This window comes from Lithobates pipiens, unplaced genomic scaffold, assembly GCF_037356315.1.
Source record: "Lithobates pipiens isolate NorthernLeopardFrog02 unplaced genomic scaffold, aLitPip1_a1.2 Scaffold_13, whole genome shotgun sequence".
NCBI classification, from domain to species: Eukaryota; Metazoa; Chordata; class Amphibia; order Anura; family Ranidae; genus Lithobates; species Lithobates pipiens.
The window spans coordinates 411,448,861-411,465,596 of record NW_027507718.1 but is presented as its reverse complement, the minus strand read 5'-3'; positions in this window follow the sequence as shown (position 1 = coordinate 411,465,596).

Genomic DNA, 16,736 nt, shown 5'->3' with positions numbered 1-16,736 from the left:
GAGGTCTTAATGAGCCCACTTACTTCAGCTTGGCTCATTAACTCTTCCCCTCTAGTTGTACAAGTCTGCATAAAGCCTGAATCTAGGGCACACATATTTCCCATCCTGGATACAACCAGGTGACTTTACCTGCCTGCTGCCACATACCCCCCCTCTTGTTTCAAACTTGGGGTTGTAACACAAGCAGTCAGACACGCATGTATCCGAGACAAAGCATCCACATTCCCCATTTTAACACCAGGGCGATGCTTAACTGTAAAGTTAAATACCTGTAGGGCCAGGAACCACCTATTTACCCTTCTATTGGTCTCCTTGTTTTGAGCCATCCACTTTAAAGGAGCGTGATCAGTCACCAGGTCAAAGTGCCTACCTAGCAGATAGTACCGAAGGGAATCTAGAGCCCACTTCACTGCTAAACATTCCTTCTCAATCGTGGCGTAATTTACCTCATGGGACTTCAACTTCCTGCTGAGGTAAATGACTGGGTGCTCTTCCCCGTTCCAGACCTGGGATAACACTGCTCCTAACCCAACGTCTGATGCATCAGTTTGTACAACGAAGTCCTTAGAGAAGTCTGTTGAGTACAACACTGGCTGGCTACATAAGGCTGTTTTTAAGGACTGAAATGCTTCTTCAGCCTCTGGGGACCATTTAACCATGACCGACTCTTTCCCCTTTGTCAGGTTGGTGAGGGGCACAGCCTGAGAAGCAAAATGGGGAATGAATCGTCGATAATAGCCAGCGATTCCCAGAAAGGCTCGTACCTGTTTCTTGCTGTTGGGACGTGGCCAACTCTGTATGGCCTCGACTTTATTGACTTGGGGTTTTATCACCCCCCTCCCAATAGTGTACCCAAGATATTTGGCCTCCTCCTGTCCAATGGTACACTTCTTTGGATTGGCCGTAAACCCAGCTTCCCGGATAGAGTCTAGGACTGCTTGTACTTTTGGCAAATGTGAGACCCAGTCTGTGCTATGGATAATCACATCATCCAGGTAAGCTGCAGCATATTTCTGATGGGGCCTCAGAATCTTATCCATTTTCCGCTGGAAGGTTGCCGGTGCATTCTGTAACCCAAACGGCATTCTCTTATATTGGAATGCCCCATCTGGGGTTACAAACGCAGTTTTCTCCTTGGCCGACTCGGCCAGGGGAATTTGCCAATACCCTTTGGTGAGATCAAGAGTTGTCATATATCGGGCTGTTCCCAGCCGGTCAATCAACTCATCTATACGCGGCATGGGATAGGTGTCAAATTTTGTAACTTTATTCAATTGTCGAAAATCGTTACAAAACCGCCAGCTCCCATCAGGTTTGGGCACTAGTACGATAGGACTGGACCAGTCACTCTGGGACTCCTCTATCACACCCAATTCCAGCATCCTTTGAACCTCCCCACGTATTGCCTCCCGTCGGGCCTCTGGTATTCTATAAGGTTTTAGTTTTACCCTTTCTCCTGGCGGGGTGATAATGTCATGCTCTACGCCAGATGTTTGTCCCGGCAGCTCAGAGAAAATCTCTTTGTTACGAAGTACAAACTCTTTAACCTCCTGTTGTTGGGCTTTCGATAAGGTGTCTGCTATTCCAACCTCAGGAACTAAGCAATCAGGCTGTGCTTGTGACAAAGTCTCTGCGACTAGGGATTCCCTATCCCTCCAGGCTTTCAGCAGATTGACGTGATAGATCTGCTCCGGCTTTCGCCTTCCTGGCTGTCTAACCCTGTAGTTCACCTCACTAATTTTTTCAATTACTTCGTATGGACCTTGCCATTTGGCCAGAAATTTGCTTTCAACCGTAGGGACTAGCACTAAGACCCTATCCCCCGGGGAAAAAGTACGGTTCTTGGCCCCACGGTTGTACACTCTCTGCTGTGCTAACTGCGCTTGGGTCAAATGTTCCTTTACAATTGGCATTACCTGTGCAATTCTATCTTGCATCAGGGCGACATGCTCAATCACGCTCCTGTGAGGAGAACTCTCATTTTCCCAAGTTTCCTTGGCGATATCCAGCAGCCCTCTTTGGTGTCTCCCATAGAGCAACTCGAAGGGTGAGAAACCCGTAGAGGATTGGGGTACCTCCCTAATGGCAAACATCAGATAGGGTATTAGACAGTCCCAATTCTTTCCATCTCTATCCATCACCTTCTTTAACATTTGTTTTAGGGTTTTGTTGAATCTTTCAACCAACCCATCTGTTTGGGGGTGATACACAGATGTAAGCAATTGTGTCACTTTGTACAACTTGCATAATTCTTTCATAACCCTGGACATAAAGGGTGTACCTTGGTCCGTAAGCAGTTCCTTACAAATACCCACGTGGCTAAAAACAAGAGATAGCTCTTTGGCTATGGTTTTGGCCGAGGTATTTCGAAGAGGAATTGCTTCCGGATAACGGGTGGCATAGTCCAATATAACCAAAATGTACTGATGCCCCCTAGCAGACTTCATTATCGGACCTACCAAATCCATTGCGATCCTTTCAAAGGGGACCTCAATGATAGGAAGAGGTACCAGCGGGTTACGGAAATGTGGCATAGGTGCCGACTTCTGACACACAGGGCAGGAGGAACAATAATTTTCTGTTTCCTTCATGACCCCAGGCCAATAGAATCTCTGCAGTACCCTCTCTCTGGTTTTCTCGGCCCCCAGATGACCTCCCAGAATGTGCCCATGGGCCAATTCTAACACCAGCTTCCTGTAAGGTTTGGGCTCAATGGTTTCTTCTGCCTTTTGAGCCACTCGATACAGCAGGTCCCTTTCCATAGTGAAGTAAGGATAAGTGCAAGTCTTATCTGGGTTCACTAACTCGCCATCTATTTTCACCACATTTTCCCGTGCCTTTATTAGGGTGGGGTCTTTTAACTGTTCTGTGGCAAAATTTTCCCTGTGAACCTCAAGATCCGAAAACTCCACAGACTGCATGTTTTCATCTGAGGATGTTGGCTCCTCCCCAGTTTCTCGAGTTTCCCCCGCCAATACCGACAAGGGAAATTCAGGAGAGTCCTCACCACTCCCAGAGGAATTCTGGTCATCTTCCTGGTTTATAGGGGCACCAGTGAGGGGCTCAGGACAATCCCAGAGTTCCCAGAATTTTGGAAAATCCCTTCCCACAATAGCATCATGTGGTAAGTGAGACACTAACCCCACCTGATGAGAGAGGTTACCTTTGGGAGTCTCAAAAAACACTGAAGTTACAGGATACTCTCGGGTGTCCCCATGCACACAAATAACAGCCACCTTGTTCTTCCCAGAGAACTTTGTAGTAACCAATTCAGCTTTTATCAATGTTACCAGGCTACCTGAATCCAGCAACACATCAACATTTCTACCATTAATACTTATTTTACATAAATGTTTCTCAGGTCCCCGAATGGCAGTGCATGCAACTGTCGCAAACAGCGACTGACGTCTCTCCCTTATAAAGTCCCATTGCATAGGCCCATCCACAACTGGGCAATTGGCTGCAATATGTCCCTCTTGGCGGCAGCGGTAGCAAATAATCTTTTTCGCTGCCTCTTGCAGCCTGGGCTTCCCGGGCTGCTCCCGCCAGACCTTAGGTAGAACTCCCACTCTCTCACTCTCTCCACCCTCACCCCTTGGAGTCATCTTACCCGCCACTGGGAATGATCTGGTCTTAGGGTGGAAAGTCCGTGAGTCCCTGGAAGAGGTGGTCAGGTTCTCTGTAGCCAAGTACCTCTCAACCAGATCCACAAGTTTATCTGCATTTTCTCAATCTCCATGGCTTACCCATTTTTGGATGGCAGTAGGAAGAGCTCTCAGGAAACGATCCATAACAACACGTTCCACAATGTTTGGTGCGGTCAAAATCTCTGGCTGCAGCCACTTCCTGCTCAGGTGAATGAGATCATACATTTGAGACCTGGGTGGTTTTCCAACCTGAAAAGTCCAATTATGCACACGCTGAGCCCGGACGGCCAGGGTAACACCCATCCGTGCCAATATTTCTGTTTTTAGCACCACATAGTCTTTTGCTTGGTCAGGCTCTAGGTCATAATAAGCTTTCTGCGATTCCCCAGTTAACAGAGGGGCCACCAGTCCAGCCCATTGCTCCTTAGGCCACTTTTCCCTTTCAGCAGTCCTTTCAAATGTGGTCAAAAACACCTCCGGATCATCCTCTCCAGTCATTTTTGTCAGTAAACGGCTCACATCAAAGGATGCGGTATTATTGTAACCACTTGCTTCATTGGTCTGCGGACGTTGCTGTATTAATGTCTCTATTTGCTGTTGAAAACTCTGCTCTTGCTTCTGCAACAGGTCTATAAAGCGGGCTTCAGATTGCTGTTGGGCTTGTTGCTGAGCTTCCAGACTCTGCTGGTGAGCCTTCTGCTGAGCTTCCAGACTCTGCTGCAAAGTTGCATTTGTCTGCTGCTGGGCTGCAAGGCTCTTTTGTAAACCCGCATTTGTTTGCTGCTGATTTGCATTTGCTAGAGCCAGCTGTCTCAGTATCTCCTCCATGCTGGCCTTAACAAAAAAATAAAAAGAAACTGCCAAAATTCTCCACCAACTGTGAGGGGTTAGCTCGGCAGCGGGTGTGTGTGACCCCCTGGATGGGTTCACAACACAAAATCAGGCACAGCAGACAGCGTTGTAGGTGCAAAAAACAAAAGATGCTGTTTATTTATGCTACATGCAGTGAAACATATAACAGCCAAACAAAAATAAAACATGAAAATAAATCCTGGTCAGCTTGACCTCTAATTACACACTTAGATTCCCTGTCTAACAACTGAGTGCAGCCTTATGCTGCACCAGTCCCTGTCTCTGTTGTAGAGGTTTGCCACACAGGCGTTAACTCACCGCACAGAACAGGTGTCACACTCCCCAGTCTATACAACACAAAACTGGTTCCAGGATGGAGTATCTCCCTAAGCATGCTGGGGTTTTTTGTAGAGGTCTTAATGAGCCCACTTACTTCAGCTTGGCTCATTAACTCTTCCCCTCTAGTTGTACAAGTCTGCATAAAGCCTGAATCTAGGGCACACATATTTCCCATCCTGGATACAACCAGGTGACTTTACCTGCCTGCTGCCACAGTTGTTATGTGATTGTTCATACACAAATGTACTATTACAACTAATTTTATTCAACCCAGTTATATGTACCTTGTACTAAGTGGCTTTCTCTGATGACAATAATGCTTGTAATACTTTTACTAAATAAAAACATATACTGTACTTACTCTTGTTACTTGTATTGGCTTAGTGGTGCTCGCCTCATCTAAAGTCCCAGGGCAAAGTTTTCTTTTTTTGATGCATATTATAGGGATGGAGGTGTGTTATTGGTGACACCAAACCTTACCTTGTTTCTAACCCAAGCAAAGAGACCGGTGGAGGACTACATTGTGGAATTTTGGAAGTGGTCCGAAGACACCAACTGGAATGAGGCCGCCCTTAAATACCAATTTCATTTGGGGCTCTCCAAGACTTTAAAAGATGAATTGGCCCGGGAAGATACCCCTGCTTCTTTGAAAGACCTGGTCCAGTTGGCCACCAAGCTTGACAGACGTCTATGGGAGCGTTGCTCCGAACGTCTCCAGTCACCAAGACCAACGTGGATGTTACCCCAGGTGCCGCCTGCCCCACACCTGTTCCAGTTTCCGCTCCTTCTACTGATGGCGAACCTATGCAGCTGGGTCTAGTCCAGGCTCCGCTCCCCCCTGATGAGAGACTCCGTTGGCGTCAAGCCAACCTTTGTTTATACTGTGGAGAAGCGGGCCATTTCCTATGCAGCTTCCCTGTGAGACCCAGTAAGTGCCAACCTAATGTTGCTGTAAACTCTCAAATTGCGGGTTCCACTCTGTCTCACCTTGTCCTCCCGGTTTCATTACAGGTGACGGAAGAGGAGGTCCAGCTGGCAGCCATCATTGACTCTGGGGGTTTCTTGGATGTACTATTAGCCTGGAACCTGCACATTCCACTCTGTACCAAGAAACGACATCTCCAAATTTACCTGGCTGGCGGCTCCTTACTCTGCTCTGGACCTGTGACCCAGGAAACTGAACCTCTACAGACTCTGGTCACCGCAAATTTCTTTGCTTTGACATTATTAATTCTCCTATGTTTCCAATCATCCTTGGGTTCCCATGGCTGCAGGCTCACGGTCCATTGATCAACTGGAGCAAGAAAGAAGTGCTCTTTTCCTCCACCTATTGTTCACAACGTTGTCTCCAGCCAACCTCCAACAAGTCCACCTCCTGCCTAACTATACAGAATAGTCCTGATAACCTCCAACATGTTCCTTCAGCCTACCATGATTTTCGGGCCATTTTTGATAAAAAGAAGGCTGATAGTCTGCCACCCCATCGGCATTATGATTGCCCGATTGACCTTCTACCCGGCTCCGAGATTCCATTTGGCCGAATTTTCCCTTTATCGGAAACTGAATTGGAAGCTCTACGCTCCTATAGATGAAAACCTGGAAAAGGGATTTATCCGGCCATCCTCCTCCCCAGCTGGTTCAGGCATCTTTTTCGTTGAGAAAAAAGATGTTTCTCTCAGGCCTTGTGTAGACTACAGGGAACTCAATAAAATCATTATCAAGAACAGGTACCCGCTTCCTCTCATCCCTGAACTTTTTCAACGTCTAAGCCCTTGTACACATGGTGGGACATTCTGACAACCAAATCCTTTGGATTTTGTCCGAAACTGTTGCATACACACGGTCGGACAATCCGATCGTTCAGAATGTGGTGACATTATTTCATCACGATGGCACTACGTTCAGGCTAGTAGCCAATAGCTTTGGTCTAGGAATTCATCTGAGCATGCGTGGCACTTTGTCCGATCGGAAATCTCTACACACAATCGGACAAAGTCTGATCGGATCTTGTTGTCGGAAAATTTTATAGCCCTGCTCTAAAACTTTTTTGGTCGGATATTCCGACCGAAACAGTCCGATGGAGCCCACACACGGTCGGATTATCCGACAACACGGTCCGATCGGACATTTTCCGTTGGAATGTCCGACCGTGTGTACAAGGGCTAAGAACTGCCAAAATATTCACAAAATTAGATCTTCGGGGAGCATATAATTTAGTCCGAATCCACGATGGGGATGAGTGGAAAATGGCTTTTAGGTCCAGATTTGAACATTTTGAGTACCTAGTGATGCCCTTCGGGCTTTGCAATGCCCTGGCCACGTTCCAGCACCTGGTCAATGATATTTTCCATGAGTATCTAGACAATTTCGTAATTGTATATCTTGACGATATTCCGATTTTTTCCAACTCACTAGAACTTCACCGTACCCACGTCGAGAATGTCCTCCTCGTCCTCACGGGCTCTACCTAAAAGGGGAGAAATGCGAATTTGAAAAGGACACTATCCAGTTCCTCGGGTTCATCATCTCCACAGGAGGAATCTCAATGGATCCACAAAAAGTAAGAGCCATCCAGGAGTGGCAGCCCCTTCGAATAAGAAAGCAGTACAGCGATTTGTTGGCTTCGCCAATTTTTATCGCAGGTTCATTAAGGGGTTTTCCACCATTATTTCCCCCATTACTCACATGACCCGTCAGCAAGTTAAGTTTCAATGGTCCCAGCAAGCCCAGGAGGCCTTTGGTGAACTAAAGAGACTTTTTATGTCAGCCCTAGACCAGCTGCTTAACCTCCTGTGTATGACCTTGGCTTGCTCTCAGACTCTGATCATATCTGGACTTCCTTGTGTTAACCTTTGGCTTCCTGTTGTTCCAAGCTCCAGGTGTTAGAGCCCCAGCCGGGTGCCTCTCCAGTCAAGTACCAAGTCTGCCCTGTGTGAGTACTTCTTCTTCCAGAAGACCTTCTGCCTATGCATCACCTGCTGGCAACCCGTGACTCTCTGTGCCCAGTGCCCACTGTTCCACTCCCAGGGGTACTGTGCACCCAGTCGCAAGGGGAGCCGCTCTCAGCAACTCGGACTTGGTGAGTACCTGACATTATCTCTCTTCCTGCCTGCATATATCAGGAACAGCAGCCGGCAGTAGAGGTGGCTCCAACTCCACCTCTAAGCTCACTCGGCAGCCAGTACTAGAGAACACTCATTGAGATCGCTGCAGAGTGCTGTGGAGGGAGGGAGGATTCTGTGAAAAGCAAAGATTCGTCCCATGTAGATGCCGAAGGTGGAGCGCTGTCGTAAAAAAAGGTAAAAAAAAAAATGATATGAAATAGATGAAACAAATTATTTAAAAAAATATTTTGAAGCACTCGCATCACCCCCTACACACAGCCTATATCAATACACAGTACATATCAAGCACATGTATGTAAACATCACTTGCGCAACACATGTGAGGAATTGTCATGAGTATCAGAGTGGGAGCAATAAATCCAGGGCCATAGTTCATAGTTAACTCTACACTAATAACCTGCAAAGGCTTTTAAAGAGTTGCCTATATAGGATTTTGGGTTCATTTTTTCAATTTCACAGGGATGTGAAAAAAAATTGAAAAACAGGAATGTGGGAAAAAAAATGGTTTTAAGGCTTGACATGTTTGATATCTATTTACTCAAAGCAACTCCATCTTTTATATTTGGCCAAAAATTGGGTATAATATTGTGTTTATGTGTACTAAAATTCATTTTAGTGTATCTTGTTATTGAGTCAGAAATTGCAACTACCTCTATTTTGTTCTCTAGGGTCTCCGCTTTCAGAAAATGTATACTTTTTGGGGGGTTTAAAGTAATTTCTAGCAAAAAAAAAAAAAAGGGATTTTATCTGACTTTACATTTGTACTGTTTTTCCTCTATTTGATGTTCCCACTGCCCACATTTATCTGTGAATGTCTCTATTCATTTTAAAAAAGGGAATGATTTGAAGAAATGAAATGATGGCCCAAAAAAGTGGTACATGATGGCAGCAAATTCCAAGGAACTTGGATCAGATGTGAAGTTAAATATTACAACCCATTTATATGCACAGCTAAATAGGAAAACTTGGCTACTAATCTGAGCATTCAGATCATGCGGACTTGGAACTCACTTTTACAGGAAACTATAATGCTCATGGGTCCATTTTTTTAAACAAATTAATAACTCCAGCTTTCTGTTACTTTAAAATAGTTTGGACTAAGCTAGTCCAAACGAACTATTACTTTCACTAAGAAATGCGTCCATTGTCAGCTCTGTATAAACTGCCTGTACTTTCCTCCAGTGTCAGTTCCGTCTGGTCTGTATCACTCTTGCACTCCTACAAGTGACCTGTGGCTCCACATATATAAAGGCAAAGAAGGGGGGATTCTATCACAGTGCAGTAATATTTTTGTAGCACTAACCCCCGAAGGAGCTGCTGGTTATTTTTGGGCTTACCGTTACCTTCCGTTCTCCTTGTTGCATGTCTAGGGGATGTCCCGTGGTAGATGGCCCAGTAACTTGAGACTGACAATAGATCCACTTGAATGGATTTTATTTGCAAACTCAGACAATTGAACAGTCTTTCAACTTGGGACCAGAGGGTTGGAAAAGGAAGTTCATGTACTCTTAATGTCAAAGTCCAAAAACGTTAAAGAACTTGCTTACTTTGACTGCACCCAGAGAATAGCCATTCGCAGCTGGATGAACACTCAGGCTGGACAGTCCCTCTCTCACAAGGCCTAGCAGCCAACTTGATGCTTACTCAGGAACAAGTCTTTCTCATAGACGTTGTTGCAGAACACTTAGGGAAACTAAGCTTTAGAACACTTGTAGGATACCTGGATCTTTCAGCCCGATTGGCGATATCCACAAGAACCGGATTCTCTTGGTTACTTCAGCCTTTCCAGGCTCTTGTTAAGAAAACCAACCCATACGTGGTGGTCTTCTAAACAGTCCTCCCCTGGAATGCTTGAAGTACACTGGGTCTCTCCCGAACCGGAGACGGCACCCAACTACCTCAGAATCCTCCTTTAGTTTCCTTGCCTCGGGTTAGCCAACCTTGAGACATTAAAGTCAGGTGGATCCGCACCCCAGGCCATAGCCTTCCTGGGGGCTGCTCAGGAGGACCAGGACCATGTAATCAGCACATCATACTGGACCGGAACCCCCGAAGCACGTGACGTCCGCATCTTAAATACCCTCTCCCAGAGGGCACAGCGAATGGGCCACTCCCACAAAGAGAGTAACTTAAGCATCTAACCAGACCATAGTTCCACGTCTGCCACAAGAGACAGTGCCCCCTGTTGCCTGGCTGAACATCTTACAGTCCAGTCAGACTGATGCAGAGGTCCAGTTTAGACAAATAAACCCAAAACAAACTGCAGTTTAGGTAAAGTTTAACTTTGAAAAATGCATAGCGCGTGCTCTTCAGGAGCCGCCGCTACATTTTATAAAAAAAATTGAGCATATAAATATACACTCATTTGATAGAAGAATCTGCAAGCATGTAAGAGCTATCCAAAACCCAGAAGCACCGATGTGGCCTGCACTCCATAGGTCAGGTGTAACATCATGGAGACTACAGACTCAACCCAACGTGTTTCGTCCCTCCTCTGGGCATCTTCAGAAACCATTGGCCACTTGTAGGAGTTCAAGAGTGATACAGACCAGGGGAAACTGATGCTGGAGGAAAGTTTAGGGATGATGAAATCTGAGGCGAATTTAAAGAGGAAGACAACCTTTTCAACCCAGCATGATGCTGCATAAGACTGTTAGACTTTTCTAGCTGTACAATAGAGAGTCATGTCCTTCTGGTGAGTGTTGGTACACTTGAGGGGGGCACGCACTGACACTTTTAATGGTGTAAAGATGAAGCGGTGGATCTGCACTAACTATGCTGAAGCATTGAGCATCTTATATAAAGTTTGATATGTGTGTCTGGACTTCACATTTAAAAGCAGAGACTGTTAAACATATTTTTTTGTATCACATTTATATTTTTAGTATACGTGAAGGAGATAGTGCTGTGAGGATTTTTTTTATAAATAACTGCATATCTCCAGGCATATGAGCATGCTATTGGTTAGGGAGCCGATAATATACATATTTTTTATATTCAATAGTAGCACCTGACAGGTTACAGGGAGTTGAGCCTAAAGGAACCAAAAAGCCCCCCAATGAACCAGTGACAAACACAGCAGAGTCTTCTTAATACAGAAGGTGTTTACATGCCTCATTCTGTCATAAATCTCCTCATTTTATGATAGTGGGTGTAGTCATATGAATCATTCTTTTAAACCCCGGTGGCCAAGTGTAGATTCAGAACAGGTTAATTAAATTTAAAATTGTTTGGCTTGCACATTCTACGCTGCACTTATTCAACACGAATGGCAAATGAGAACTGCACGATAAGCATTGAACATCAGGGTTCAATCAGCTAAATAGGTTCTTGGATCACAAATGTAAACCCAAAACCATTGGTGCCTGCATTCTTTGTCTTTTTTTATGCTTTTTTCCCCGTTTTCACCTCCTGTATTAGAGTACCCTCACTCTGGATGAAGGAGCACAGGGGCACCTTTGGACAGCAGCAATGTCAGTCTGGAGGTAGGGGAGTGTAATGCCGCGTACACACGATCAAACAATCCAGTGGAAAAGTCCGGCAAACTCAAGTCAGCCGGACAATTCCCCGTGTGTAGCCTCCGGCAGACTTTTTTTACCCGAAAGTACGTCGGACTTAGAAAGTAGTTTTGCACTCCAATCTTCCCGCCGGACTTGCATTTCGGCGGACAATCCGGCCATGCGTATGCCAGTCCGCCGTACTTTTGAAATGAACGGACTTTTCCCGCCCGGAGAAAAGTCCGCTCATTTTAAGCGCGTCTCCAGGAAGGCGGGGCCCGTGAAGGGGACGTCGCTGGCCCCGCCACCTGGTATAGACTTAAAGGTGAACCCCAACGCCGAAAAAATCGGCGTGGGGGTCCCCCCCAGGTCCACATCAGACCCTTGTCCGAGCACGCTACCCGGCCGGCCAGGAAAGGGGGGGACGAGCGAGCGCCCCCCCCCCTCCTGAGCCGTACCAGGCCACGTGCCCTCAACATGGGGGGTGCCTTGGGGAAGGGGGGGCCGCACGGCCCCCCCCACCCCAAAGCACCTTGTCCCCATGTTGATGAGGACAAGGGCCTCTTCCCGACAACCCTGGCCGTTGGTTGTTGGGGTCTGCGGGCGGGGGGCTTATCGGAATCCGGGAGCCCCCCTTTAATAAGGGGGCCCCCGGATACCGGCCCCTCACCCTATGTGAATGAGTATAGGGTACAATGTACCCCTACCCATTCACCTGTGAAAAAAAGTACAAAAAAAACACAACACAGGGTTAAAATAGTTTATTGCACAGCTCCAGGGTTCTTCCGTCTTCGGGGGTCTTCTCGCCGGACTCCTTCGCTGTCTTCTGCTAGCTCTTTTACTAGCAGAGGAGCCCGGCTTTCTTCCTCTTCGCCGGCCTCTTCTTCCGACTTCGGGGGTCTTGTCCCCCTCTTCGGTTCTTCTGCCGGGCCACTGCGCCGTCTTCTGTTCTTCCCTTCTTCTCTTCAGATGTTGCCTCGTCGCTCCCTCCGCTCACAATGATGGGGATGCTGGGACTGTGACATCATACTGGGCGGGGACATCATCCGGTGATGTCCCTATATAAGTCGCCGCGCGCCCGGTCCCCGTCATTGTGAGCGGCGGGAGCGATGAGGCAACATCTGAAGAGAAGAAGAGAAGAACAGAAGACAGCGGCGGGGGTGGCGGCAGCGACAGAAGACCGAGCCACCGCCTGTAAAAGAGCTAGAAGAAGGCGCGGTGGCCCAGTAGAAGAACCGAAGAGGGGGACAAGACCCCTGAAGTCGGAAGAAGAGGCCGGCGGCGAGGAAGAAAGCCGCGCTCCTCCGCTAGTAAAAGAGCTAGCAGAAGATAGCGGAGGAGTCCGGTGAGAAGACCCCCGGAGCTGTGCAATAAACTATTTTAACCCTGTGTTGTGTTTTTTTTTTTGTACATTTTTTTCACAGGTGAATGGGTAGGGGTACATTGTACCCCATACTCATTCACATAGGGTGGGGGGCCGGTATCCGGGGGCCCCCTTATTAAAGGGGGCTCCCGGATTCCGATAAGCCCCCTGCCCGCAGACCCCGACAACCAACAGCCAGGGTTGTCGGGAAGAGGCCCTTGTCCTCATCAACATGGGGACAAGGTACTTTGGGGTGGGGGGTGCGCGCGGCCCCCCCTTCCCCAAGGCGCCCCCCATGTTGAGGGCACGCGACCTGGTACGGCTCAGGGTGGGGGGGCGCTCGCTCATCCCCCCCTTTCCTGGCCGGCCGGGTAGCGTGCTCGGCCAAGGGTCTGATGTGGACCTGGGGGGGACCCCCACGCCAATTTTTTCGCCGTTGGGGTTCCCCTTTAAGTCCATACCAGGTGGCGGGGCCAGCGATGTCTCCTTCGCGGGCCCCGCCTACCTGGAGACGCGCTTTTCTCCGCGTGTGTGGGCGAGTCCGTTCATTTCAATAGTACGGCGGACTTAGTACGCCATATTAGTCCGCTGAAAAAGTGCTGTGTGTGGGCAAGTAGCCCGTTCGGAAAGTTTGACGGACAGTCCAGCGGGAAGTCCACCGGACTAAGTCCGCCGGATAGTCGGCTACGTGTGTACGCGGCATTAGATGTACCAACACTGGTAAGCTGGGTACTAACACACAGTTTTTTTTTCATTCAACCAGAGGGTTGATGAAAAAAAAAACTGGCAGGTCCCCCATCAATACAAACGATGCCTCTGCCAGAACACACTAATTATCATTTGCAGCCATTGGCTGCAAGCACAGATTGAATGCTGGGTTTCCCGCATGATTGTTTGACAGAAGACGGTCATTAGACTGGCTTCTGTTGAACCAGTGTTAATTTTGGCAGCAAATTTTGTTTTAGTTTTAGTCTTAGTCTTTTGACTAAAATGTCATTTTAGTTTTAGTCCCAATTTAGTCACTCGCAATCGTTTTAGTTTTAGTCGTATTTAGTCTCCAGTACATTTTTGTCAACTAAAACCTCCAGTACATTTTTGTCTACTAAAATGTTATACATTTTAGTTGACTGAGCATAGGTTCACATTGCTGCGGGTTAGAAATTGTGCAAGTTCAACCCGTAATGCAGTCCGACTTCAGGGGTGGCTTTGACAGACATCTGAGCGGGTTCCTGCACAGGAAACAAAAGAGAACTGGAGTGGGACTTTATATGAGGTATGTGCGGCAACAGAAATGCAGTCAATATAAAACACAATGTTCATTGCTAAATAAATTAATTGCATAACATGTAAGAAAATTATTTCATAGGTTTGTGTCCATACTAACAACATGTAACAAACATGGTATGTAGAAAACTGGCAACAACAATAAATGATGCATTATATAAGGGCTCCTTCACACGGACATGTCCGTGTACAGAGCCCGCTCTGCTCAGTGGGGGATCACTCTGTCGATCTCCGCTGTGCAGAAAGATGACAGGTCCATGTCTGCAGACTGTGCAGGGACGGACCTGTCAGAGCACCGCTCTCCCCTATGGGGGATCGGATGATGACGGACCGTAGAGGCCGTCATCACCCAATCCGATCCTCAGATGGATGGAAAAGTAGGTTTTTCCTCCAAAAAGGGATTACCGCTCCAGCCTCTCAGACACACCACCAATGTATGACCCTAAAGAGACAGTCAGGTGCAGGCTCTGTCCAGTGTAGAAAATAAAAAGAAGTTCCTGGATGGCCGCACGTCAGAGAAATGGCATCTTTATTGGTCAATATAATCCAAATGAAAACCCAAAAATCAAAATGTACTGGCGCTCAACCTACCCCCTTTTATGCTTAAGGGTCCGCTGCAATCCCAATCTTATTACCCCACCGAAAGGATCAGGGTAAGTATATGGTGTATATATATCTTAGGGGATTGCGCCTCCCACTCACTACTTCACCCACCCCCTTCTAAGTAACTTATACTGAATAATCACTGTGCCACTATAGTGTCCTAAAATTATAAACAACACAATAGTTTTATAACAACATATAAGCGTTTGCAAAAATAGCGTCCTTCTTGTGCGATAATTAATGCGACCCCTCCAGCTGTGCGATCTTAATCACCATTCATCTTCTAATAAAAAGTCCACATGTGTCAACTGAGAAAACCAAATCTGTGCCACCGTCACCAAGCAGAATGGCCACTCACCAGACGTCACCCACCAGTAAGCCTTCGGTTCATTCAACGGATAACCAATCCTCAATGCACTTCTCCCGTTAGCAATTCCTCAATGTCCGTATATTCATACAAAATTAAATAGAACCAATATAGTGTAAAACCGTTTCAACTTTAATGGAAAATCAATGAAAACATATTGCACTCACATTTCAATGTGTCTATTGGCCGACACCAAGCCTTTCCAGCAATGAGAAAACCGTTTAGAATCGGGCAAGCCAATGATGTTCCGCAGGTGGTGATGTTCTCCCTCCACTGGACCAACCTGTTCCTGGCTTGTGTTCAAAGATAGTATGTCTCCCACAATGCCTACGCGTTTCGCATTCAAGCATTGTCAGGAAGCTTCGGCCAATAGACACATTGAAATGTGTGTGCAATATGTTTTTATTGATTTTCCATTAAAGTTGAAACGGTTTTACACTATATTGGTGATTAAGATCGCACAGCTGGAGGGGTCGCATTAACTATCGCACAAGAAGGACACTATTTTTGCAAATGCTTATATGTTTTTATAAAACTATTGTGTTGTTTATAATTTTAGGACACTATGGTGGCACAGTGATTATTCAGTATAAGTTACTTAGAAGGGGGTGGGTGAAGTAGTGAGTGGGAGGCACAATCCCCTAAGATATATATAATCCAAATGCAGTCACATATCAAATAGGGAAAAACAGGATAAAAAAGCTAACGCATTTCACGCCTTGTTCTGGTGCTTATTCATAGCTATGTGACTATGTGACTCGTTAGTGTTATAAGGTCTCAGGTGTGAATTGCGGAGCATGTGTGTTAAATTAGGTGTTATCCCTCTCACTCTCTCATACCAGTCACTGGAAGTTCAACATGGCACCTATGGCAAAGAACTCTTTGAGGATCTGAAAAAAAGTATTTTTGCGCTACATAAAAATGGCCTAGGCGATAAGAAGATTGCCAAGACCCTGAAACTGAGCTGCAGCACGGTGGCCAAGACCATACAGCAGTATGAGAGTGCTGCCAGCATTGCTGCAGAGGTTGAAGTGGTGGGGGGGGTCAACCTGTCAGTGCTCAGACCAAATGCCACACACTGCATCAAACTAGTCTGCATGGCTGTTGTCCCAGAAGGAAGCCTCTTCTAAAGATGATGCACAATAAAGCCTGCAAACAGTTTGCTGAAGACAAGCAGACTAAGGACATGGATTACTGGAACCATGTCCTGTGGTCTGATGAGACCAAGATAAACTTATTTAGTTCAGATGGTGTCAAACGTCTGTGGCGGCAACCAGGTGAGGAGTACAAAGACAAGTGTGTCTTGCCTACAGTAAAGCATGGTGGTGAGAGTGTCATGAGTGCTGCCGGCACTGGGGAGCTACAGTTCATTGAGGGAACCATGAATTCATGGTTCCCCATGAGGGAACCATGAATGCCATGTACTGTGACATACTGAAGCAGAACATGATCCTCTTCCCTCGGAGACTGGGCTGCGGGGCAGTATTCCTACATAACAACCCCAAACACACCTCCAAGATGACCACTGTCTTGCTAAAGAAGCTGAGGGTAAAGGTGATGGATTGGCTAAGCATGTCTCCAGACCTAAACCCTATTGAGCATCTGTGGGGCATCCTCAAACGGAAGGTGGAGGAGCGCAAGGTCTCTAACATCCACCAG